Raw genomic sequence first — 2,374 nt, 5'->3', positions numbered from 1 at the left:
AGAAGAGGATATGGCAGCCGAAAATAATAATAATGCAAGGAGGATGCTCGGTGACTTTACTGCACCAAATTTCAATTTACATGGAAGAAGCATCTCTATCCCTACCATTGGAGCAAACAATTTTGAGCTGAAACCTCAATTAGTTTCTCTGATGCAGCAGAACTGCAAGTTACATGGACTTCCATCTGAAGATCCTTTTCAGTTCTTAACTGAATTCTTGCAGATATGTGATACTGTTAAGACTAATGGAGTAGATCCTGAAGTCTACAGGCTCATGCTTTTCCCTTTTGCTGTAAGAGACAGAGCTAGAATATGGTTGGACTCTCAACCTAAGGATAGCCTGAACTCTTGGGATAAGCTGGTCAAGGCTTTCTTAGCCAAGTTCTTTCCTCCTCAAAAGCTGAGTAAGCTTAGAGTGGATGTTCAAACCTTCAGACAGAAAGAAGGTGAATCCCTCTATGAAGCTTGGGAGAGATACAAGGAACTGACCAAAAAGTGTCCTTCTGACATGCTTTCAGAATGGACCATCCTAGATATATTCTATGATGGTCTGTCTGAATTAGCTAAGATGTCATTGGATACTTCTGCAGATGGATCCATTCACCTAAAGAAAACGCCTGCAGAAGCTCAAGAATTCATTGACATGGTTGGTAATAAACCAGTTCATGTACACTTCTGAGAGGAATCCTGTGAGTAATGGGACGCCTTAGAAGAAGAGAGTTCTTGAAATTGATACTCTGAATGCCATATTGACTCAGAATAAAATATTGACTCAGCAAGTCAATATGATTTCTCAGAGTCTGAATGGAATGCAAGCTGCATCCAACAGTACTCAAGAGGCATCTTCTGAAGAGGAAGTTTATGATCCTGAGAATCCTGTAATTACAGAGGTAAATTACATGGGTGAACCCTATGGAAACACCTATAATCCCTCATGGAGAAATCACCCAAATCTCTCATGGAAGGATCAACAAAAGCCTCAACAAGGCTTTAATAATGGTGGAAGAAACAGGTTTAGCAATAGCAAGCCTTTTCCATCATCCACTCAGCAACAGACAGAGAACTCTGAACAAAATACCTCTAATTTAGCAAACTTAGTCTCTGATCTATCTAAGGCCACTCTGAGTTTCATGAATGAAACAAGGTCCTCCATTAGAAATTTGGAGGCACAAGTGGGCCAGCTGAGTAAGAAGATCACTGAAACCCCTCCTAATGCTCTCCCAAGCAATAGAAAAGAAAATCCAAAAGGAGAGTGCAAGGCCATTGATATAACCATCATGGCCGAATCCGAGGAAGGGGAGGACGTGAATCCCAAGGAGGAAGACCTCCTGGGACGTCCAGTGATCAACAAGGAGTTTCCCTTTGAGGAACCAAAGGACTCTGAGGCTCATCTAGAGACCATAGATCTTCCATTAAACCTCCTTACGCCCTTCATGAGCTCTGATGAGTATTCTTCTTCTGAAGAGAATGAGGATGTTACTGAAGAGCAAGTTGCCAAGTTCCTTGGTGCAATCATGAAGCTGAATGCCAATTTATTTGGTAGTGAGACTTGGGGAGATGAACCTCCCCTGTTCACTAATGAACTAAATGCATTGGATCAACTGAGATTGCCTCAGAAGAAACAGGATCCGGGAAAGTTCTTAATACCTTGTACCATAGGCTCCATGACCTTTGAGAAGGCTCTATGTGACCTTAGGTCAGAATAAACCTCATGCCACTCTCTGTAATGGAGAAACTGGGAATCTTTGAGGTATAAGCTACTAAAATCTCATTAGAGATGGCAGACAATTCCAGAAAACAGGCTTATGGTCAAGTAGAGGACATATTAGTAAAGGTTGAAGGCCTTTACATCCCTACTGATTTCATAATCCTAGATACTGGGAAGGATGAGGATGAATCCATCATCCTTGGAAGACCCTTCCTAGCCATAGCAAGAGCTGTGATTGATGTTGACAGAGGTGAACTAGTCCTTCAATTGAATGAGGACTACCTTGTGTTTAAAACTCAAGGACATCCTTCTGTAAACATGGAAAAGAGGCACAGTAATCTTCTCTCAGTACAGAGTCAACTAAAGCCCCCACAGTCAAACTCTAAGTTTGGTGTTGGGAGGCCTCAGCCAAACTCTAAGTTTGGTGTTGAACTCGGGAGTGGATCCTCTCCAGTGAATAAAAAACTGGATGGTGTGTAGTGTTTAATCTAACCATTCACCACATTCTCTCTCTTATTTATTTCTGGTCCCACTATTAAAATCAAAGGTGAGAGATTGCACTGTATTTTGTCAAGTGTTGAAAAAAATGGAGAGGATCCATTTCCGTTGAACTCCCATATCCAAACTCTATGTTTGGTGTTGGGAGTCTATAAAATTGACCTGATC

At 41.5% G+C, this 2,374-nt stretch overlaps 1 non-coding gene across 1 annotated transcript; it reads right to left on the bottom strand.

The window, feature by feature from the left end:
- Positions 1-406: 406 nt before the first annotated feature.
- Positions 407-514, bottom strand: LOC112774653 (small nucleolar RNA R71). Its single transcript, XR_003189127.1, has one exon. It is a non-coding gene; the product is annotated as a small nucleolar RNA R71 (small nucleolar RNA).
- Positions 515-2,374: the final 1,860 nt, after the last annotated feature.

Source organism: Arachis hypogaea, chromosome 18 (assembly GCF_003086295.3).
Source record: "Arachis hypogaea cultivar Tifrunner chromosome 18, arahy.Tifrunner.gnm2.J5K5, whole genome shotgun sequence".
Taxonomy (NCBI): domain Eukaryota; kingdom Viridiplantae; phylum Streptophyta; class Magnoliopsida; order Fabales; family Fabaceae; genus Arachis; species Arachis hypogaea.
This window is presented reverse-complemented; position numbering and strand designations above follow the sequence as displayed.